The sequence below is a fragment of the Lissotriton vulgaris genome, chromosome 3_1, assembly GCF_964263255.1.
Source record: "Lissotriton vulgaris chromosome 3_1, aLisVul1.2, whole genome shotgun sequence".
NCBI classification, from domain to species: Eukaryota; Metazoa; Chordata; class Amphibia; order Caudata; family Salamandridae; genus Lissotriton; species Lissotriton vulgaris.
The window spans coordinates 1615608074-1615633058 of record NC_141689.1 but is presented as its reverse complement, the minus strand read 5'-3'; the positions used below and the strand labels follow the sequence as shown (position 1 = coordinate 1615633058).

General features: G+C 40.0%; 1 long non-coding RNA gene across 1 annotated transcript; it reads left to right on the top strand.

Moving 5' to 3' along the window:
• The first annotated feature begins 2315 nt into the window (after positions 1-2315).
• Positions 2316-12117, top strand: LOC147728252 (uncharacterized). The gene is made up of 4 exons (XR_015309545.1): positions 2316-2400; positions 8280-8333; positions 10727-10768; positions 12072-12117. It is a non-coding gene; the product is annotated as an uncharacterized LOC147728252 (long non-coding RNA).
• The last annotated feature ends 12868 nt before the right edge of the window (positions 12118-24985 follow it).

The following is a 24985-nucleotide window of genomic DNA, read 5'->3' as shown; positions in this document are numbered from 1 at the left end:
CTGCAGCACACACAAAAAGAAGAAATTACCTAAACTGATTGATTTTGTGCAGGAAGGTGCCCTTCCTGCTCTAAAACCATCACCCCTAAAACGCAGGCACCCAAGGATGCCTGTGTTGGCTCATGGCAGCCCATTGTGAGCCAGCACTGAGGAAAAGGACAGGAATGCACCGTATCTCATAGATACAGTGCATTCTTGCTCTTTTGTTTTGATATAGGGCAGCTTTGCAAGATTTCTTGCGGCCCAGCCCTATGTCAAAACCTCATAAAATAGGCCTTAAGAATCTAACACAAACACAATCATATGCCGCCACTTGAATCAGCAAGAAAGAGGTACTGTGGGGAAGTCATTTTTGTGTGGACTGTGTGCAAAGACATGAGCAAATACTGTGGGTAGGTAGGTATGGGTGTGATAGCTGAATCGTAAGAGCTAGCATCTCTGGTCCTCCAAAAAATCAAAGTCCTTAAAAAACCCTAAACCAATGAATGTTCTTGGATTTGATACTTAGCTACACCAAGTGAATGACAATCTCATCAAACTCACTGTGTGGGAAACAAAACAAGATCTTTTTGCTTAGCACAAGCAAATTAGTCTGGCATGCACATCTTCATATTATGAGCATGATGAAGAGGGAAGATGTCATAATGATGGAAGTTGTTATTTCTCGTTTGTGCCTTCATGTTCGTTATGAGGAAGGTGTGATTGGGCAATTCTCATCGAGATTTGAAGTGACGTGGAATGTCAATGTTCTGTGTTCAGGAAGGCTATATAAAATGTTAGAATGTAATACCTTCAAGGAGATGTGCACTTGTGATTGCTTGCAAGTTCAGTGAATGGAGTAGTGTGTTGTAGTTTAATGTTAGAAGATGCTTGGGGTAATTGGGGTAGTTGGAGTAGCTTGTATTCATGAATGCAAGTTCTGCTAAGTAATAGAATTTGCTCCTGATTATATGGTAATTTTGTTTTTCACATTTCAATTTTGTATTTATCCATATTTATTTTGCGCTTAGTGTAAAAAATGAATCTGCAATGGGTATATGTACACATTTATTTAATCAACAAATGTTTACATGTACTTGAATAGCCAGTGGGGTTTAGCCATTTACAGTACAATACAGTCATTTGAGACAATTTGCATTTAAAATTGAAATAGACAGAAATATAGAAGGGTGTGTCTATATTTATCGGTAGAAATCAGTAAAAATGGAAACCTTGGAGCCTTAATCATAATTTTCCCAGTTCATATTACTTGTCTTGACCCTTTGAGAACTAGGCAGACACACAGTCTACACTCTAGCAATCTTGTGCCCATAATGCTAGTGGCCTCACCCTTCTTCCTGTGTCACACTTCCGCCAATTAAAGATAAACATTCCTTTTTCATATCAGATGGAAGTTTCTCATGGTCTGCATTTGATGGAGGGAACAAAGCTGAGGGAAATCACTGCACATAGCCTTGAAGTCCCTACAATTATTAACCTGTTTCTCTACACCTATATTCCAATGTGGCAGCCAGTGACACACCTGAGCCATTGCCACTTAAAAAATGAATCAAGTAAGCCCCAAGTAGGTTGGCACAAAAGATTACATCACAGGATCAGTTCAAACTTTAAATAAATGGTCACTGCACACGATGAAACTGTTCAACTTCCTACTAATCAAACAATGCTCAATTGATGGACCTAATTATATCCTTTCAATTTAGGAGCCATATTTGCTGTGCCAGTTGGAAAACCTTGCAAACACTCCCAATGTGAAAGCCTTGCGAGTTCTCCCAATTTGAAAGTCTTGCAAGTTCTCCCAATCTGAATCCTTTTAAGTTCTCACAATCTGAATCCTTTTAAATTTTCACAATCTGGAAGCATTACAAGTTCTACCATTCTGGAAGCCTCACAAGAGCTGCCATTCAGAAAACCTCATAGACTCTCTTAGTCAGAAAGCCTTGCACATTCTTTCAATCTTAAACTTTATAACATCTTCCAATCTAAAACCTTTAAAATTCTCCTAATTTAAAATCTTTACTGGTTCTCTCCCCCTGGAAGCCTTGTGAATTCTAGCGCTCTGAATACCTTGTAAATTCTCCCACTCTAGAAGCCTTGCTTGGTCTCCCAATCCTGAAATTTTGCAATGTCTTCCAAGTGGTAGCATTACCACGCACTAAAGGAAACACAAGGACCTCAACACTGTGGGTTATAATGTTGACCATTTACACAACCAAACAAGTAAACAGGGAAGAGTTACGTGTGGATTTGATGACATTCCTATCTAATAATAATGCACATGATCTGCATGTTTGTTCTACACATTTCACTAAATACAGGGACCATCTGAAGGACGGAAAGAACATGCAGGGTTGCCCAAGCCCATCAAAGAGGAATCCTCTGCAGAAAGCTTTTGCCCAGGTAAATGTTGTTATGTCGGATAAGACCTCAGAGGAAATGTTTATCACATTATTAGTAAATATTTAAAGCCAGATCCACCTACCTTCCTTATTGCTGCACAAGCAATCAGAGTCCTCATTACACAGACACCAAGGGTTGACTCAGGACATGGTCTATGTAGCATTTATGTCTTCTTTAGCTAAGAGATGCACATCTGAAGCTAGTGTGAGGAGCTCACTCTCCTGAGAATAACCCCATGGCTACTTCTCCAGTCTAACAACTTCACAAAAAGAAATCTGACTAAAGAGCAACAGTCCATTTCTGCCAAGGCTGTCATGTGTGTTCTGCACAATATATTTTCACTGCACCATCCTAAGCTTATAATGGCTCGTGCTCTCATGGCTTGGTATATTGTCACTGAACCCCTCAGTGAGTTGCAATACCCTGACAGCTCAATAACTGAGGGTACTTTAGCATATATATCAGCACATTATTTTGGGTGTTTTTTGGGCACATGTGAGTTATTTATTCAGTGGAAGTGCATTCCCTCTTTGGTCTGCTTTTACTTTTAGTCTGTGGTGCAATCACTTCACAAATGTCAGCAAGTGTTTTGTAGGAAATTATTGTTTTCAATAAATGGATTTAAAAAACAATTCTTGCAATGTACCTCAGTACTGAGAGGAACCAGTTACATTTATGAACAACGCTTTTCTGTCCGACTGTATATCACTTTGAAATTCAACCACACAATCAGAATGATATATCATCCGAATACATCTGATTGGTTGAGCAGTTTCATACTCTAAACTGCTCATGAAATGGGGCGTATTGGGAGGTAATGGAAACTCATCTGTTTTGTGGAACGATTTCTAAATCCTATCTTGCAGTAGTGTGTTTGAGTAGAATCTGTCACGGGAATTACTATTGTCGTCATATCACAGCGTAAAATGTAGGGTCCCATTAAAGAAATGTTCAGATATTCTGTTTCTACCTATCAGATACCAGTAGGTTTCTTACTCTTCTTTTTGTTCCAAAGCTTTACTACTGCATTGAAGTTACACCCCCTTTTTGATTCCCCTGCGTCCTGATATTCACAGTATTCAGTATTTCCAACTTCCAGCGTGCCCCTGGCACCCTTTTTGGGGAAGGGAGGGTCCATATATGGAGCCTTTGGGAAACAGAGGGATTGATCTATTTCTATTTATAATTCTGGTCATCTAAAAAGTTAGTTACCACGGGTGTTTTTTGCACATGCCTCCCAGGGTAGCTAGGACAAGTGGTCAAAGCTTTGTCAGTGAGGTAATGTGGAGCACAAGCGCTCAGGAAACAACAGTCAAACAACAGACCGAGCCTTGAAATCCTGTTTCTAAAATTCAGTGAGGCAATACACCCTTTTGTTAACCCTTGCCCCACTAAAGCAGTTTCCTAGTTTATCCTCTAGGCACTGACTGGGCACAGGTGCAGTTCACTCAAAATACTCAAAGTGTGGATGGTCGTATTCTTGGATAAGGTATCCTTGGGTAACGTTTGCTGCCTCTGTGCCGGTTGTCAGTAGGTTGGTGCATGACTGTTGCAGTCTCCTGGTTGATAAGGCTCTTACTTCTTTGACGAGAAAGAATCTCAGACATTGTCATAAGCGTCAGTCTCCCGGGCACACAGGAGGATCCCAATTACATGTTGCTTGGCAACTTCAAAATCTTAGTGCAGTTCATGGCAAGAATAGCTCAGGGAGGCTGCTGGACACGGGTTTGCACTCCTGCTCATGAATTTGCTCCCTTGTAGCAGTTCACTGTCCGTAGTTGTTCCTCAGACTGGAACACACTCAGCCTCTCTCCTAAAGGATCCCTCTTCCTGCAGGGTGAGGCACACTCATTCCCTCTCTCAACAGGCGAATGGGCTTCTAAGTTTAGGTAGAGCCTCAGCTATTGAAGCAGAAAGTGCAAACTTCTGGTGTTCTCATCTCAGGAGACTGGCTGTCATGCATACGCCAGCGCTGGTCACACAGCAGTCCATGTACACTGCTGAGAATTCTCTCCCTTAGTTAAGAAGACCTTAGAACTGGAACACAGTGGAGTGGATATCATTATACTTTTATATACATTTTTCGGTCAAGGGATGTGGATCAATTGTCTGCAGTTTCAGAACTGATGTTAGTTGGTTCTCTTTCCAAAGTAATTTTTTACAGCTCCTAAGACACATCCTTTGTGCAAGGTGATGATTCCTACAGCTATGGCATTTATAAAGTGCAGCATTCACCTAGATAGGTTTCTTGGCGCTAGGCCAAATTATTTTTATTAAAAGTATGATTATTGGTTAAAGCAGGTAAAAAGTATTCTGGATTCAAGCAGATGCATCTTAAATAAGGACAAAATGAAGTGTTATATTTTTGCCCGAAAGTCATCAGCCTTCCTGAAGCAGTAATCAGTGACAGACAAAATAACAGGCCTGGCCAAGAAACCTCATCATCTTGAAAGCAGAAACTGGAGCCTACGACCGACCTATGCCATCCACCACATAGCAGTACTGAGGGAGAAGTAATCTGCAGCCTTTTGCTAACAAGGAACTGATTGAATTTCTAAGGGATTCTTTTTCTCAACCCTCCTTCCGTTCTGTGTCTGATACTCCATCTTCCAGTGACAGGACCACAGACAATACACTTTCACTGTCTGGGGAAGAGGTATTCGTGCTCAATCTTGCACCAGGCTAAACCAGGTGCTATCAAATTAGACCTCACAAGAACCAGCACTCAGACTGACACTACACAGAGTCTTCATACCATATGCTACATACTCACTGCATACATGTGCACTCGACACACAAATGGAATACCAGCACAAAATATGGGGTTCACATAACCCAACAGCAGAACCTTACATGAGAGTATGTGTAGAGGCCGAGAAAAAGTCCTTGTCATACTAATGATTCACAAAACTCAGTTTGCTGCCACCACTACTTTATGTGACTTACATAGGGCATGGACAGCGAGCCTATTCTTTCTTTGAGGGCACCCCTCATGGTCATAGAACAGGCTAACAGTACATAAGCTGACCAGTGAGACAACCCTGCTGTTTGTGGTCAGCTTAAAATCACACCTAGGTTCCTACCAACCGAGCCCTGAGACATTACATTACTTTTCCCTTTTTGGTGTACAATGTTTTGCCTTGAACATTTAACAATTAATTTATAATTATCTTCTTCTTTATTCAAAGGGGATTCATAAAGCAAAGGCACAGCCAACGCGTTTTATTCCCATTTGCCTTAAGGAACTTCGTCAGGGCGATTTAATATTCCTAAGGGTCAGTATTCGTAAGTCAACCGAAAATGAGCTGGAAGTGACAGAGTGCTCACTAGGTCATCGTTCGTAACCTTGAAAAGGAAAATGGAGCCCTAGTATGGAAGGTCACGAGCAGTTCCAGTTGGTGCGGTAAGTTCAGAATGTTGCAAATACTATTATAAGCCCCAAGTAGGAAACAATCCAAGAAGGACGGATCGTGGCGTCTTAGTTCTCATTCTAAGACGACAGCCCGATGTAAATAGTCCAAGTTTAACAGAAGTTCATAGTATGTGTCCCGCTAACGTAGAATAAAACGCTAAGCGTCAGGTAAGGACCCAAGTCAGAAGTTGAAGAAGCGATGCCGCACCTGTGATAGGGTCTCGGCTCCAAGTACCGTCAGCGAAAGAGGCGTCTATTCTTGGACTATTTACATCGGGCTGTCGTCTTAGAACGAGAATTAAGACGCCACGATCCGTCCTTCTTGGATTGTTTCCTACTTGGGGCTTATAATAGTATTTGCAACATTCTGAACTTACCGCACCAACTGGAACTACTCGTGACCTTCCACACTAGGGCTGCATTTTCCCTTTCAAGGTTACGAACCATGACCTAGTGAGCACGCTGTCACTTCCGGCTCATTTTCGGTTGACTTACGAATACTGCCCCTTAGGAATATTAACTCGCCCTGACGAAGTTCCTTAAGGCAAATGGGAACGAAACGCGTTGGCTGTGCCTTTGCTTCATGAATACCCTTTGAATAAAGAAGAAGATAATTATAAATTACTTTTGTTACTGACTTTGTTTGAGTGCACCTTCCATTTTGTTTCTTTGCATTTTGGTAAATAACACATCCTACAGCAGCAGGTGTTGGAAGTGATTGCACCACCTTAACTTCAAAGAACTTTAAGATCCGTTGTGCTTGACCTTGTCTGCTGCTTTTGGTCTTTTGGTTATATTATTTAACAATTAATGTCTCTCATCTCCCTTATCCAGTTTTAATCATGTTGATGCCCTTTTGCATACAGCACGTTCACGGTCAGAGGGGAGGAAGGAGAGGGAATATTTGTAGTTGAATAGAATCTCAGTGGTGCTCGATTCCCATCAATCTTGGATGGGGGAAAGTGGTATGGATTTTAGTTTTCATAGTGTGGATTGGAGGGGTGGTCCATGGCCAGGTGCAGAATGTGGAGGGAGTGGCAGTATTCAAGGACTATGAAGAATGGGGGACAAGATCACTGCTGACTGCATTAAATGCTTATGGGCAGGAGGAAGAGGGGCAGAATGAAATAGATTGAAAGGAGGACTTATACTTTGTAACGGATACAAAATCTGGGTTCATGCAGATGATGCAGATACATTTGTATTCGAGGTGGAAGAGTTATAACAACAGGTGATAATAGCTATTGAGTTATTATCATGAGTGGGCTTTGAAGTTTCTTGCAATCAGGTAAAGAGTGTTCGAGTACCCGAGAGGTCATGTAGGAGGGCAACAAACGATGGATCTTGGGCATGACAGTTGTTGGCCAGGTTGAAATCAGCATACAGTGAAAAGAACAAGCTGGGAGAAAGGGTTCTAAGAGGATGATGGATTCATCAATGCTCTGTTTGTTAGAGAGAACTATTAGGCAATAGAGAGGGTTAATGTTCAGGGAGGAACATTTAAGATATATCTTCAAATGAGGAATAGTTGAAATCGAGACAGGAGGCAGGAGTGGTGATAATCAGTTTGCACATTTTTGTCTGTAAGTCCATTACATTATTGTTTAGGGAAGTTTGAGGAGTGCTAGATAAATAGTTTAGTCCCTGTAAGTGGCCTCTCTCAATGCCATGTCGTAGCTGAACCCAAGTTTCTAGCTGGGATTTGAAAGCAAAGGCGATTATGACAGTTGAAGTGATTGGAGACTAAAGTGTTATTCCAAAAAAGGTTCTCAAAGGTCAGGCTATTTCTTGGCAATGCCGTGCCTCCTGGGTTTGCCCAACATCAATTGTGGAGGACTAGGTGACTGGGAGAGGCTGCAAGACTGACTACCGATCATACCACTAAGTCGGGTTTTAGTAAGAGTTAACATTTTTTCTTTTTCTTCTTGTACGTCTTCCTTCTATTATGATTATTACTATTGTTATTATCATTATTTTATTATTTTTGGTATGGTTATTATTATTACTGCCAACCTCAGCACCTGAGTTTTTCTGATTTGTCCTTTCTTTTCAAATTGCCTCTGAGAAAATGCAGAGGGATGTAGAGCTTGCAAGCTCACATGTATGCCCCAACTAATTCCAATAAGTCCAGTAACTCTACAGGTTCAGCAGTTAGCAACCTACCCCTGTAATTTTAATCAGATAGATAATGGAATGTGAGGATTTTGGTGCAGGTAGCACATAAATCTGCATGTTATGCCCCATTTTCATGCACGAATCGCAATTGGGTGCTATTTATCTCACCTGATAAATTCTGATCCCTGTGGACTCAGAATATATGCGGGGTGCGGCAAATTGAGCATTGTTTCTGCCCCAACAGTAACTGGGGCTGTAGAGTGTCAGTTTCTTAGATTTTCAGCTCACCAATTAGTTGCAATCTTCAGTGTTGTGCAGTGTTTAATAACTCTTTTGCCTCCTTTTTTTAAAGCAAAAACCTAAGCTGTACACTCCGGATGAAGAAAGGAGGATGCTTGAAAGTGAGGTATGCTATACATGACACTCTGGGGAAGTGAGGTATATTTTTGCATTTGTTGCTTTGCCATTAAAACATACGTTTCAGGCGATCAGTATTTACACCGGGCTTCTCTTTGTAAAAATATTCAATACATTTTCCATCCTCACTGAATTTCCGTCAGGCACATCTCTTATATATAGCACAGCTCCTTAGGTGGTCTTTTTTGATATTTCACTTGTGCATCTTTTCCACACAGCACTATTTCTGCTATGGTCTTCTATGGTGCTCTTGCTGTCCAGATAAAGTTCTTCCCCTTCTTCCCTTAGCCTGTCATAACTCAAACCTAAATCCCCTCAGCATCTTATATATAAATTCAACTATTGCCATATCCCAACCTAGCTCCTCCACAGCCTCTTCACCAATAGACTCATCAGCCCTCTTCCCAATTGAATCACGTGTCTGGCCTATCAGCTCACTTTCTCCGTCATCTACCAGTAGTCTGTTGAGACTCATGAATTCTTTCCCCCCTCTATTCCTGATGGTTGTCACCCTGAAGTGCCTGATCTGTAGCGACACATACATGATTATCAGACCCTCCTCTAATGTGGCTATTCACCTAACTAAACATAGCCCCACCAATTTCAGAACAAATTCATAGCCTGCTACCTGTGCAGCCAGCTCCACAACTTGCATATGCCTTACAGATATACGGAAAGAATCTCAATCCAATCCATACACCAAAACTCCTCTGTCCCACTCATCAACTGCCCTACCTCAAATTACTATCTAAACCTCTCATTGCCACAATGAGTGGGAGGGTGGTCCATTTATATCAATACATTTTGTTTCTAAAAGGAGAAGGCTGGGCATTGTCTGCCTGCCTTGTCACTCCTTTTACCTTTTCTAGTTCTTCTTTACCCTCCTCTGATCTGTCTTTTCGTTTCTTGGTATCTTTGTCAATCACATGAGCATCATTTCCAGATCACCAGTGTTAATATTGACTTTGTTCAAAGGGGGCCCACTCATTGTTTCCAGGGTTCCCATGGCAGATAGCTACTTAGAACTTTGGCACAAGTTGCAGTTATCTGTTTCATAATTCTGTATTATGTAATTGCGGAAAAGGCACTCCTCAGATATTTTTTATTTCTCTGTTGTCCTCTATGATTTTGACCTGTTGGTATGAATAAGGCAGTATGTAAATAAATTCAGCACAATCAAAGTCACAGACTGCCTGATGTTGTGAAATAGTCCATCATCTAAATCTCTGTTTGAAGAATTTTATAAAAGAAAGTCTAGATCCAACATGGAATCAAATTTAGGGATTTGGAATTCTTAACAGACAGATTATATAGTGCAAGCCAAATGCTGATTGATTAGGATTTATCTCCTAACCTGGCACACCCTAAATATAAATTGGATGCCCAGCATATATAATCATTGATGGGATCCATGTCAGATTTACAAGGCATCAAAATGGATACAAATGTGATCAAATTAAATCCAATGAATCTGAAGGGAGCTTGTGTGTGTGTGTGTGTGTGTATATATATATATATATATATATATATATATATATATATATATATATATATATATATATATATATATATATATATATATATATATATATATATATATATATATATATGTGTGTGTGTGTGTGTGTGTGTGTGTGTGTGTGTGTGTGTATATATATATGTATATTCCGTAGCATTCTCCTTCCCTCGAAGTAGAAAGGCGGCACACAGGGATGAGTAAAAACCATTTATTTCAAGCTGGCATGACGCGTTTCGGATGCTTCCTTCCTCAGATGCCTGATGCTAAAAATAGTTCCACTGGTACAAACAGTCTCTGTCTACCATTCAATCACTGAAGTAGTGTTGAAATCGTCTGCAAAACATGGCACGGAGTCACCTGAGCTCCCGTTCTTCGGACTGCTTAGTCCAGCATGCAATGTTTCAAACTTGCTGGTTTGGTGATCTGTTTCCTCGGCATGCACTCTATTTTCCCTTTCGTGCTGCCGAGTGGCTGTGTTTGCAGATTGAGACTTCGGTACTTGTGCAGGGAAAACAGAGTTCACTTCCCTTGATCCCAAGCCACGCAGTCCCTTCAGCATGCAGAGTCGGGGACCTCGATAAGGTAAGGACGTCCCACCATATATGTATATATATATGTAGATAGATAGATAGATAGATAGATAGATAGATAGATAGATAGATAGATAGATAGATAGATAGATAGATAGATAGATAGATAGATAGATAGATAGATAGATATGGATATATATAGTCATCGGTGATCCTCAAAATCTGGTATGGATCTGGACCTCCTGGACCTACTTTGGATACCATACCTCTGTAAGTCTAGATTGGTGCTACCACTGTTTATGTCTAGCATTTCTCCATTCTCCACACCTACAGATCGGCATGCTGCAGGAAGACATCTGTTATTTGGACCACAGGGTGAGTCTTTGTAAATTTGTTGTGGTTTTGTGGGATCTGGTACAGGTCTCGCTGCGATTTCTCTGGGTTTCATACCTCCCCCACTTCCATAGATCACATAGGACAACTAAACCTTAAGTTTTCTCTTGTCAAACATTCCATTTGTTAAATGAAGGTTTGCTGGGCAGACTGACGGAGATCTCTCGAGGTGGGAGGGAAAAGATCCCCCAAAACACGATAAAGCTCTGTTTTGTGCTTCTATTGTCTGCTGGACAGAGCGACTGTGCATACTGTGCTCAGACTCTCTATGTGTACATTGTATATAGAAGATCAAGACCTAATTGCTCTCCTAATGCCTACATTGTTACATAATGGAGATGTGACAATGTGTGGGGAATGTTTTCCTAAATAAACAGGTTGTAGCTCAAAAGATATTGAAAATGTTTTATTAAAAGTGTATGACAAGGCTCTTATAAATATTCTGGAGTTCTCACTGTGGAAAAAGGTCCAAGAATTTTAACCTACCATACCAGAATGGGTATCAAACAGCAGTCCCACACTTCCTACATGATGAGGCTTGCTAAAAGAACAGAAACCTACATCTAAACATGAAATTTGGCAATGATAGGAAGCATATGGCCAGCCCCTTGATTCCTTATGACATGACCTAATGTGGCTTTTTTTGTTTGAAAGTTCAAGCTGTACACACATCTCTTGTAGACAGGCATTTCTTGTTGATAACCTGGACATGAACTGAAGATATGACTATGAAATATTTCATTCACTAGGTCCTATATTTTGCACAGATGTAATATTAATCACACTTTAAAGGGTATCAAAACAGTTGTTATGATTCTTTGTAAGGTGAACAGCATGAGCCTTTACTGAATATGTACTGGGAGCTATCCATGGTGAGGAAATATATAAGTATACTATTAGGGAACACATTGCATATTTGAGTTGGACAGTGGACTCTTAAAATTTTGTTGTCCTCAGTTTGAGTTTGACTTTCCTAGGGTGATGTATTGAAATAAGTTGTGGTCTGAGAAGAGCGTTGATGAGGTGAGGGCTGGTCCAGTAGATATATGGCGAGGGCTATGGCATGACCTATGGATCACATCCTTAGCAGGGCCTATTCCAGCAATGGAGCTGGCCTCTGTTCATCTTGATTTGGATGGCTGGTATATGAATACTATTTATGAGCGCACGTTTGTGTGTATACATGCGTGCATTTGTGTGTGTGTGTGTGTGTGTGTGTGTTTGAAGTCCAACCATATTCAACACATTTTGATAACGTTCTGTTCTCACTTTTTGAATACTCCAGCTGGAACATCTGAATAGAATGAAGATGGACATAATGCAGCAGGTGAATTCTTATCTAAATCCTTTTGTTTTACTGTGTGCAAAGTGGGCGTGCAGATCACCGAGGACATCACAACATCGAGTGCTGTAAAAACAAGACTGGTTTGTGATTAAAAATGGGTTGCATTAGATTGTTTTCATCTGAACAGGGTTAATAAGTAATAGACGTGTACAGGGCAAGATGTACAAATCTTTTGAACAGTGGTAAATCCTCAAATTCACAAAATGTGCGGGTTTGCAACACCAAAAAAGTTTTTATCTATTTGCTCAAATAATTTTCAGAAACGTTTTACCAGTTTTTAAAATGAGTTCAGAATTGGTTTATGAATCACTGTGTGGAAGAGGTCTTTTTGAGCATCCCTTCCAAACCAAGGTAATCTGGTTGTATATCATTCATAAGTTATTGACTCCAAAACAGAGGTGATAACTTATTTGTAAAAGGGAGGGGGTCATCTTTGGAGCTCCTTCCCTTTGTGAGTCTGAATACAAAATTCAGGGGACAGAAGTAAGTGGAACAAGGGACCAACTCACAGAAAATATTTTGGAAAGCAGCCCTGTTTCTTTCAAGGAAGTCAGAATGCTTTAAAAATAATCGTTGTGAGAAGCAATTTCTGGAAGAACACCATCACTGTAATTGTAGCCAATCATAGTAAACTGCGAATCATGAGCTGTCTAATGAATTTTCATTAGGGACAGTGTTATTTGACTCACTACGGCTCCTTATATTTCCACTGCACCCCTAGTGCATAGGTCGGTCTACAAATTCTGTGCATATTTTCCGACCGTATTCTATAAATCGATTCCTACTTAGGGGTCGATTCCGATTCCAGTCGGAAGGGCTCCAAACCATGTTCGGAGCCCTTCCGACTGAAGCGGAACGTGTCGGCCGGATTCCTTTTCGACCAAGCCATTCTGATGGGCTTGGTTGGAATAGAATCCGACTCGGATTTCCGGATGGCTTACGACTGGCTCAGAATTGTCTGTCTTCCGGAAATCCTTCAGTACTCCCCCGGTTGCCTCTTTACGACCAAGGGAGTACGAAGGCAGTTTTTCACTGCCTTTTTGTGCCGGTGTGTCCGGTACAAAAAGGCAGTCACCTATGTTGCCCCTCCGTTGATCCCTGCACCCCGTGGCAGGCACCTTGGGGTGCCGGCCACAGGGTGCAGGGATAAACTGAACCCCTGAATTTCACAATGGAGGCATGCATTCCGCTCGGAATTCATGCTCCCATTGTGAAGTATACGAGTGCGACAGAACAGGGTTTGGTAACATCGTACTTGCCGGGCTGTAACTGAGCACAGCAGGTCGGTTAGTTACGGCTCCTGACCGATGTCGGATGGACCTTGAGTCCGTCCAACATCGGAATCAGCCCTAAAGTACTTCTGTCCTTAAGTGAAGTGTTGTGTAAAAAGGGAATACATCTACTGTAAAGAGCAATCTACACACAGCAAAGATCTGTTTTATTTCATTTTTTGCAAAAGAATAAAAAACATCTTGCATAGACATTTCACACTTGAAAACACTCACTTTTTAGCTTCAGAGATTATTTTGTTTTCACCTTCCATTTACTTATTCTGCAGAGTGAGTATTCTCGCTAATTCCTTGTCTTCTGCCTATGTTTGTTCATTTATGCAGGAGATGTGTAATTGTTCCTCCAAAACAGTGTTCTGTGAGCTGTGTCAGAAATGGTTTCTGCTTCCTCCAAAATGTATAAGACAAAAAACATGCACCTAACTTTTAGCAGGAACAAAAATCTTGCCTCACCACACTAACAACAGCTGTTGCAACAAAGAACATGTCATTCTGCAACTAACAGAAATTGTGTTCTTTTTCAGTTGAGATATATATTAAGCCAAAGGGGTAAGTGCCTAATCTAATTTCCAATGTTTTTATTATATCTTTCAAGCCACACTGTACAGTTGCAATTGTGAAGAAAGAGTTTCAATGAGTGATTATTATAACACTTTTGGTGCAAGCATTTATTTGATGCCAAATAGTTGAAGTTTAACCACTTATCTGCCTATTGTTCCCACATTTGTAGCAAATTTAAGACCCTCTGAAAGGTTGCCTTATGACCTTCCACCATGTTGTGGACCCTTAATATCAAATCTGGATAAACAATACAATATGTGATGGTGGGAAAAAAAGAGCAACGTTGAGGAGAAAAGAGAAGTGTGTAATCTCCAGACAAAGGGAGGTTGTGTAGCTGGCGCACATCGTCAGTAAAACCTAATGTCATGTATTTTACTGGGATGGAAGGTGTATCTGATTGGAGCATGACTAAAACTGATTTCTTTAAAGCTAGTCAATGTCTGGAGTGACAGAGTGGACAAGAAAAGATATCCTGGAAAATGGCCCGCACTCAGATTATACCTCACTAGGGAGGCCTAAGTATTGCCAAAAACAATTTGGGTTTGCTTGTGTTCCCATTTGGACGGGACCTGGCCTATCAGTTTGGGCTGAACTGTTCCTACTGGAACTAGATAGAGGATGACTAGCTTACAGCTGATCTGTGTCTGAATTTGCGTAGGGGTTGAAAAATAATGGCCTGGAATGAAGCCCTCAGAATTGCAACCATCACCTTTGTGTTTTCTGTTAAACTTCTCACTTCATGACCTACTGTGTCCATCATTTCATTGTTCATCTTTTGAGGTAGCACAACATGCTGCTGAAAAGCAGCTATTACGCTTAGCCCTGCAAGCCGGCGATATGGTCTGGTGGATTGAAAAAGCGCAGAAGGGGAGACTCACGAAGATCTGAATGTGAGCAGGTGTGGGGAGATGGTGGGTTTGGTTTTGAGCCCACAGGTGGTAACTGTTTCACAGCAAAGTGGGCTATACCAGAATATTTGTGATACTATGTATTAGTAATTGGATTTGTTTCCTGCCTGGCTTGGTTTTCTACATAAGTTTCCAAAAAAGGGCACCTTTTATTCTGCCAATATCAAATGAAGTTCCAAACTCAGAATGTAAAGCCTTATTGTCGCAGTAATTGAAGAAGTTCGATATGATGGCTATGTCAACCAATTAGGTTGTGACTGAGAAAAAATATTTAGTTGATTGCTTCCATAGATTAATAGCATGGCCGGAGGTGACTTCTTTCCTCTTGATTCCAAAGGAACTGCAGAGCAAATCTTTCCTGTAAGATGAAGTATTTATAAAAACAATTTAATAGTATTACAAGCTTCTTCCTTCTGCCCTGCTTGGATTTCAAGACAATGTTTAATCAGATGCACCCTGTAAGAGTGAGAATTGATCTAATTCAGGCAGCCCTACTTTCCATAAGAATATATATTCAATATGACACTATCACTGATGTTAATTCTCATGTGAGCTTTGATGGAGGAGGGGGGCTGACTGAACTATATTGTAACCCAAGAGGGTTTGCCAGGTTGCTATTGCCCTCCCCTCCATGTATACATTTCATAATAATAAGTACTAAACTCTTAACATGATATTACAGCCAATTTACCCGCACTGTATAGAATTCAATTTCCAGTTCTGTTTTAGGTACATGATGTACTCATTATAGCAAGTACGCAGACTAGACTATAAAAAAGCCAATAGATCTGGTTTGCATTCTGAGTTTTGGAAAAAATATCACAAAACCAAAAGCAAATGCCTTTTCATATACAATACAATTGTGTGTTATGATTCAGGGTACTTTTGATATGTAAAATATTCCATCATGCATTGCAATGCAATAACTACAAACGAGGTGGAATAATTTATCACGCGGCCCATAGTAGGAGGTGAGAAAGAAGTATTTCTGTGGGCAGAGCCAAAACCCATGTATATTCATAAAGACTTAGGGGGTCATTAAAATACTGACCGGATCGCCACCACCAGTATGGGGGTGGTGATCCGCCCGCCAAGAACCACCACCAGCAAAGAGATTTCCCCCGCCACATTACCATGGTGGGGGGGACCCCGCTGGACGGAAAGACTGTCTGCAAGTTTTCCACCCAGTTGAAGAGTCTAACAGAGCGGAAAAGTTGTTAACATGGTGGCAGTGTTTGGGAGGGTGTGTTACCGCTACAACGCATCTTTTACAACGTAATGCTGTTACAACGCAGCTATTACATCGCAAATACCATTACAATGCATGCCATTACAACGCATGGCATTACATAGCAGATGGTATTACAACGCATACCATTACATCGTAAGTATTGGTAAGTATTTAATTTTTTTTTTTATTTTATTTAATATGTTATTATTGATTTAATTATTATTAATTATAAAAAAATATTTATTTCGTTTTTAAATATTATAAATTAAATATATTAATTTAAGTATTTTTTAAAATAAGTATGAGTATAGGAGTATATGTTTTGGGGTACTGATGTATATGTTTTGGGGTGTTTGGGTATTTTTAGGTTTTAGGGCAGTGTTTGGGTTTTGGGGTACAGGGGTGTTTTTAGGTTTTAGGGCAGGGTTTGGGTTTTGGGGTACAGGGGTGTTTTTAGGTTTTAGGGCAGGGTTTGGGTTTTGGGGTACAGGGGTGTTTTTAGGTTTTAGGGCAGGGTTTGGGTTTTGGGGTACAGGGGTGTTTTTAGGTTTTAGGGCAGGGTTTGGGTTTTGGGGTACAGGGGTGTTTTTAGGTTTTAGGGCAGGGTTTGGGTTTTGGGGTACAGGGGTGTTTTTAGGTTTTAGGGCAGGGTTTGGGTTTTGGGGTACAGGGGTGTTTTTAGGTTTTAGGGTAGGGTTTGGGTTTTGGGGTACAGGGGTGTTTTTAGGTTTTAGGGCAGGGTTTGGGTTTTGGGGTACAGGGGTGTTTTTAGGTTTTAGGGTAGGGTTTGGGTTTTGGGGTACAGGGGTGTTTTTAGGTTTTAGGGTAGGGTTTGGGTTTTGGGGTACAGGGGTGTTTTTAGGTTTTAGGGCAGGGTTTGGGTTTTGGGGTACAGGGGTGTTTTTAGGTTTTAGGGCAGGGTTTGGGTTTTGGGGTACAGGGGTGTTTTTAGGTTTTAGGGTAGGGTTTGGGTTTTGGGGTACAGGGGTGTTTTTAGGTTTTAGGGCAGGGTTTGGGTTTTGGGGTACAGGGGTGTTTTTAGGTTTTAGGGCAGGGTTTGGGTTTGGATTTTGGGGTACAGGGGTGTTTTTAGGTTTTAGGGCAGGGTTTGGGTTTTGGGGTACAGGGGTATTACGACTTTATATAAATTAAATTAATTAAATTAATTTTATTTAATTTAATTAAATTAATAATAATATTTACAAATATTAATTTAATTGTATTAATTTACGATTACAATTAAATTATATTATTTAAAAAAGTTTAATTAATTAAATTCTTTTAATTTTATTAAATATAATTATATTATGTATTATGTATAACTTAATTAAATTATAATTATATTTATTGTAATTAATTGCATTATATTATTTTCTATTTATAATTTTTTTATATATCATTAATTATATTATTTTAAATATATTAAATTAATATATTATTAATTTAATTGTATTAATAAACGATTATAATTAAATTATATTATTTAAAAATGTTTAATTAATTAAATTCTTTTAATTTTATTAATTATAATTATATTATGTATTATTTATAACTTAATTAAATTATAATTATATTTATTGTAATTAATTACATTATATTATTTTCTATTTATAAATTTTTTATATATCATTAATTATATTATTTTAAATTACTATAATTAAATTAATTACTGTTTTAAAAATGTTATATTATTTTTATTATTTTAAATTAATTTAATTAACTTTATTACATTTTTTAAAAAAAAGATATACTTACCAATACTTACGATGTAATGGTATGCGTTGTAATACCATCTGCTATGTAATGCCATGCGTTGTAATGGCATGCATTGTAATGGTATTTGCGATGTAAAAATCGCGTTGTAACGGAACGCGTTGTAAAACATCGCGTTGTACTGACACCAATCCTTTGGGAGACACCGCCAACCATATTAGCATATCTGTGGGGACATCCCTTTCCACCACGGAAAGGCAGGCAGTTCTAGCAATTGGGGCCCGTAGCGGGCCCGCAGGGATTCTGGGGGGTGGGGGATGCACATGGGGGGGTACCAATGCTACTCCCCTATAGTTCTATGCACAACATGGCAGGCATTGCAAGGTGCCTGCCACGTTGTGCATGGAACTGCACGACATACCTTCTTGGCATTACGGCGGGTGGTGCTGAGAGCACCGCCCGCCGCAATGTCAAAAATGCAGGATGCGCCCGCCAGATTGGCGGGCGCATCCTAATATCACCAACGGGACCCCCACACCAATGGCGGGTGATCCCATTCCACGTAAGGATGGCGGGTGGACTTCCTAATGACCCCCTCAATAACACTAGGGGCCCCATTAGGATGTCGGGCGATCCGCCCGACATCCTTCCCCACCCGCCACCCATTTCCCCCCCACCATATTACTATGGCTCGGGGACCGCGGCAGACGGAAAGACCTGCCACCGCTATTCCACCCAGTCAAAGAGTTGACCGGGTGGAAAAGGGTTTCATATGGTGGCGGTGTCTGTTAGACACCGCCATCCTTATTAGGGTGTGTGTGGGGACATGGTTTACGGCAGACGGGATAGTCTTCTGGGGGCCCGTCGCGGGACTCCGCGGGGGTAGAGGGTGCATATGGGGGGTACCTATGGCACCCCCCTGCACTTCACTGTACAACGTGGCAGGCACCACGCAGTGCCTGTCACATTGTGCATTGAAGTGCACAATGTGCATTTTTAGCATTGCGGCGGGCGGTGCTGAAATGTTAAAAATGCAGGATGTGCCCGCCAGTGTGGCGGGCGCATCCTAATGGACCCAGAGGACCGCCGGCTTTATGGCGGCGGTTCCATTTTACGTCGGGATGGCGGGCGGACGGCCCCTAGGTAGTGCAGACAGAAGCACTGTCAGGCCAGGCTGAAAGAAGACTTTTAATTAATTGGTCCAAATCTACCCCAACTTTTACAGATGAACCATGAGCTGGCTGGCATGAGAATGAAACAGTTTCTCCATTACATCAATTTGGGAATTTCTTTGTAAATCAGGCACAGCAGCTGAAGAGAAGAGTGGTGATTCATAACACCAGAGAATTAGCGTTTTTCAATAGGACATTTATAGCTGCATTACTGAGACACACAAAGCAAATTCAATTCCAGCTGCACTTTATGCTGCTGAGCTTTAGGGAGAGGCATGGGATGTCTCTGTTCTGGCAGTGATTGGATGTTGAGATTTCAGAATGCTTTCAAGCATTCTTCAAGAAACTCCAAGCATACCTTTGGATGCATAACTTGGGTTAAGGGGCACATATAATTGGAAAGCTTTTATACCAGTCATGTTTTTCGGATAAGGCTCAGCCTAGAAAACGAGAGAGAACTGTGTTATTCAAGAAGAGGTAATATTTTGGTAAACCCTGAATACCTGCCATGTGCCACTTGAAATATCTTATGCCTAACTTACATTCTCTGACCTGAGAAGGACAACTGATCTACATAAGAAAGTGATATGCAGGTTGACACTTCTCTTCTCAGAATGGCTGTGGACACATTCCCTTTTACTGGTGTCAAAGGGATGTGAAAGGTATCTATTTCCAGTGTAAAACTTTATGTAATAGACAATGTTAATTAGAAGAAATACTAAGATCTAGAGCAGAATTGAGTTGTAAATTTAGATGCATAGGCCCACCCTTAGGTTGGAGAATGGTGAATACAGTGTGATTGTAACAATTCCACCCAGGAAATATAAATTAACTATCCACACTCTGTCCTAAATTCGCTGACCTTATGAAACAATGGTTGATAACTCTTTTGTGGCCTTACAAGGGGGTCGATTCCGAATCCGGGAATAACGCTCCGAATAGCCATTCGGAGCGTTTTTCTGGTACGAATCGTACCCTGCAACCTCCCCCGTACATACGATGAAGTACGATTCGTTCCTGGAGCTGGACTCCGTACGAATCGTACAGAGACAGTACGAATCAAATCCCCATACAAATCTCCCTCGAAACCCGCTGTACGTGACATCTGTATGGTTCGCGGCTGCTTTTTCTGACCCGGCAAGTACGATTCGTGTCGGGTACGCACCGCACGACCCTTTTTCTACGGGAGCTGAAAACACTGTAAAAGCAGAGTTCGCCCCGAAACAGGTACGGAACGCCCCCCCCCCCCGGGTACGGTGCGTACACTCCATGATTGCAGGGGTACAGTGTGTACCCTTGTGATCACGGGGTGTGCGCACCGTACCCCTGCGATCACGGGGTGTACGTACCGTACCTCGCGATCTTGGGGTGTACGCACCGTACCCCATGTTCGCAGGGTGTATGGTGCATACACCCCAAGATCGCAGGGGTACGCACCGTAACCCTGCTATCATGGGTTGTAGGCACCGTACGGTGTGTAAGTGATTGTGTGCTTTTCCGTACAAATTGCCCTTACCTGACGTGGACTGTACGAATCGCGTCCTCATACCCCGGTCCGGATCGTACTCGTCGGGTTGTATGGCATGTGTACGAGTCGTAAGGTTCACTGTTTCAGCCTTGCAATACGTACGGATCCCGACGAGTCGGACGGATTGACGGAATACGGATTGTACTACGAGACTCGGACAGACGGGTACGAATCGTACGGCGATGGCTCAGGATGAAAACCGTACAGACGTTTTTTTTCCAGGATCGGAATCGACCCCGATATGTCCCCAGTTTGACAAGCAGTATATAGGGCTAGATGCAACTCTGGTCAATATTATATTTAACGGTCATCCAATGAGAATATTTGTTTCACAGAGAATATATTAGTATGGTAAATGATTTATGATAATTCAGATTTCATAGAGTTTAAATATTAACAGGGTTAAAATTACACAAAGGTTTTGACTTAGAGGTCCCTAAACCCTAAAACAGGGGGTGGAGCAAAATTCATGAGTACGAGTTATTACGGTTCACTGACAAAATATCAAAAGCAAAAACATAGATGACAAAAATATAGATGAAGAATTATAGAATGCAAACATATTGACTCCATATACTTAAACAGGTAAGTACTAAAATATTGACTCTAAAATATAAAAGTTAAAAATATAGATGTAAAAAATCGATTTAAAAATATAAATAAAATAATATATATTAAATATATAAAATATGATTCTCTTTAGCAAAATAAATTAAATGTAATATGCAATTTAACTAAATATAAAAATAAACTGAATTAAAAAAAATATAAACACACAAATATAACAATTTATACATATACATATATTTACTTTAAAATAATTTATTAACTTTATCTTTATTTAATTGTTAAAGTTTTAAATTATATAAAAACCAAACATAAATATATATCAATAATTTAAAATTAAAAAAACATTCTATAATTAATTAAAACATTAAACTTGAAAAAAAATGTAAACATACATTTTGCAATACTATAAATACTACTGTAGGGAAAATGTTGGATAGGGGAATAATTACATTTACTATTTCACCTCCAGTGAATACAACAGTAGGTATAGTGTTGGATAGCAGAGGGGTAAAAATTTCTACTCGCAATCCAAAGAGTGCAACAGTAGGGAAAGTGTTGGATAGCGGAGGGGTAGAATTTACTACTCCCACTCCAGTTAGTGCAGCAGTAGGGAAAGTGTTGGATAGCGGACGGGTAAACATTACATTTCCCACTCCAAAGAGTACAACAGTGGGGAAAGTGTTGGATAGTGAGGAGTAAAAATGACTATTCCCACTCATTTGATTGCAACAATGGAAAATTGTTGGATAGCGGAGGGGTTAAAATTATTATTCACACTCCAGTGAGTGCAACAGTAGGGAAAGTATTGGATGGCAGAGGGGTAAAAATTACTACTCCACTACATTGACTGCAAAAGTAGGGAAAGTGCTGGATAGTGGAGGGGTAAAAATTACTATTCCCACTCCAGTGAGTGCAACAGTAGGGCACGTGCTCAATAGCAGAGGGGTAAAATGTACTACTCCCTCTCCAGTGAGTGCCAAAGTAGAGTAAATGTTGGATAGCGGAAGAATTAAAATTACAATTCCCACTCCAGTGAGTGCAACAGTAGGGGAAGTGTTGGATAGCTGAGGGGCAAAAATTACTATTCCCACTCCAAAGAGTGCAACAGTAAGGAAAGTGTTGGATAGCGGAGGGGTAAAAATTACTATTCCCACTCCCGTGATTGCAACAGTAGGGAAAATGTTGGATAGCAGACGGGTAAAAACTACTATTCCCACTCCAGTGACTGCGAAAGTAGAGTAAATTGTGGATAGCAGAAGAATTAAAATCACTTCCCACTCCAGTGAGTGCAACAGTAGGATAAGTGTTGGATAGCGGAGGGGCAAACATTACTATTCCCACTCCAAAGAGTGCAACAGTAGGGAAAGTGTTGGATAGCGGATGGGTAAAAATGACTATTCCCACTCCATTGATTGAAACAGTGGGGAAAATGTTGGATAGCAGAGTGGTAAAAAATACTATTCTCACTCCAGTGAGTGCAACAGTAGGGAAAGTGCTGGATTGCGGAGGGGTAAAAATGACTATTCCCACTCCAGTGACTGCAACAGTAGGGAAAGTTCTGAATAGCCGAGGGGTAAAAATTACTATTCCCATTCCAATGAGTGCAACAGTAGGGAAAGTGCTAGATAGCGGAGGGTTAAAAATTAGTATTCCCACTCCAGTGAGTGCAACAGTAGGGAAAGTGTTTGACAGCAGAGAAACAAAAATTACTAATAACATTCAAACAATTGAAATAATGTAATACTTTTAAAAATAAATAAAAAATATTTAAAAACTATACAATTAAATATATTAAACATATAAAAATAACATATATTATAATAATAATTACATATAACAAAAAGTTACAAATATTGTATTAAATAAATTAAAAAATGTATTTATAAACCCATATTTATTGAAAAGGAGCAAATATTTTAAAAACAGACAAAATATTTAAAACATAAATGTGTTTATTTTATTTCCTGCCCTATTACACCTCACCAATAAAGAAAGACTTCAACCTTGTTATTTAAATGTATTTCCATAATTAACACATTATTAATTAATTTAGAAAATATTATTAATAAAAGAAATAATAAAAATTAATTGAGTACACATTCTTTAATACTATAATATTCACAACACACACCAAAAATTAATTACACAATTACCATAATTAATTACTAATGAATTAATTGAAATTAATTAACAACTAATTAATAATTCATCAATACAAAATAAATTACTTCACACCATCCCACCATTTACACCTATATAAACCACAACACACACCTATAATTATTACACAATTACCAGTATTAATTACTAATTAATTAAAATTAACAAATAATTATTCATTAATCAATTAAAAATATATTACTTCCCACCCTTCCCACCAGTTTTACCTATAAACACTGCAACACACACCTAAAATTAATTACACAATTACAATCATTATTTGCCAATTATTTAATTGAAATCAATTAACAATTAATTATTAAATAATGAATAACACATTAATTTACACCTTTAATGCTATAACATCTCCATTGAATAAATAGTAATAAATACAAATGATTCAATAAATGTAATATAATTAAATTACATCCCACTCTATTCCCCTATAAACCCACAACCTGCTACAGAACTAAAAGCACAAAATTCTAATAAAAACCACAAAAAAAATTAACTACTAAAAATGATCAATACATTTTATATAATTAAATTACGTCACATCCTATTTCCCTATAAGCCCACAACCCACTACGGAACTAAAAATGCAACATTCAAATAAAAAAAATGAATATCTACTAAAATGTTAACACATATAATAATCATACAAACAATTCTTATACAAAAAACATACATCACACATATATAAAATATAGACTAAAATACATAACATGAATAAAAAAATCAAAATTTTTAACAACTTCAATTTTGCAAATGATATGAAACACTTTAATATTTTTTAAATCAATGTCCTTAACCACGAGAATTTGTCTATCGATATTCCTGACCCAAGATATTTTTTATACAATATTTGTGCAATTTGATATTTATTACTCGATATGCTGTCCCTGCACCAGTTAATACAGGCAAAACCAATCAGTTGTTAGTCCAGCACCAATCATGGCCTACCACTGACATTGTAGCACACTCCCACAGAAAAAAATGGCAATAGGGACATAAAAACCCCATATTAAATATTGTTAAATTAAATTAATTTAAAATAGTTCAAAATAGGGGTCCATTAGGATGGCGGGTGAAAAAAGTCCGCCCACCACCCTAACGGAGATCGGGACCGCTCGCCTAAAGGGCGGGGGTCCTGACATTGGCATTAGGATGCGCCCGCCACAGTGGCGGGAGCATTCCTCAAATTAACATTGTGGCGGGCGGTGCTCACTGCACTGCCCGCCACAATGTTAAAAACAAATGCACACATTTGCATAATCGCAGAGGCAGACACAGCAAGGTGCCTGCCGCTGCGATTATGCAAATGCAGGGGGGTACCATAGGTACCCCCTTGTGCCACCCCCCTTTGGCCTTCACTCTGGGGGCCCACAGGGGCCCCCCAGAGTGTACACCGCATGCCTTTCCGCGGCGGCATTGCCGCCACGGACAGGCATTGAAAAATGCCCATTCTAATATGGCTGGCGGTGTCTGATAGACACCGCCACCATGTTATCCCTTTTCCGCCCCGGCGGCAAGGCGACCCGAGCGGAAAACAGACGGGCGGTGTTTCCCACCACTGCGGTCCCCTCCGCCATCGTAATATGGCGGGGTGAATGCAGGGAAGGATGTCGGGCGGATTGCTTCCGCCAGGGTGGCTGTGGCCACCGCTACCCTGGCGGAGGTAATCCGCCCGACATCTTAATGGGCCATATAGTATAGTTTGAT